This window comes from Buceros rhinoceros, unplaced genomic scaffold, assembly GCF_000710305.1.
Source record: "Buceros rhinoceros silvestris isolate BGI_N320 unplaced genomic scaffold, ASM71030v1 scaffold24725, whole genome shotgun sequence".
Taxonomy (NCBI): Eukaryota; Metazoa; Chordata; class Aves; order Bucerotiformes; family Bucerotidae; genus Buceros; species Buceros rhinoceros.
In genome coordinates, this window is record NW_010414963.1 from 1297 (window position 1) to 1601 (window position 305).

Sequence of the window (305 nt, forward strand, 5' to 3'; positions counted from 1 at the left end):
GACAAACAAGCCAAGCAGTCTGGTACTGCTCCGTCGCCCCGTCTCGCCATCGCTGGTACAACGCCTGCGGGGTGGCTCCGGCGTGGGTTTTAGCCAGGAGGGAAGCTCCCACGAGACTACTGTGAAGCACGCGCCCGAGCTGCGAGCATTGCTGGAAGGCGACGAGCAATCCCGACTCGGCGAGGAGGAGGAGGACTTTTGTGCAGGGCTCTGGCAACGGGGCAACGGGACAACGGCACCGACACGAACATCTTCCCTGGATAAAAAACTCCTGAACTGGACCAGCCCCAGATGCTGCTGTGCTT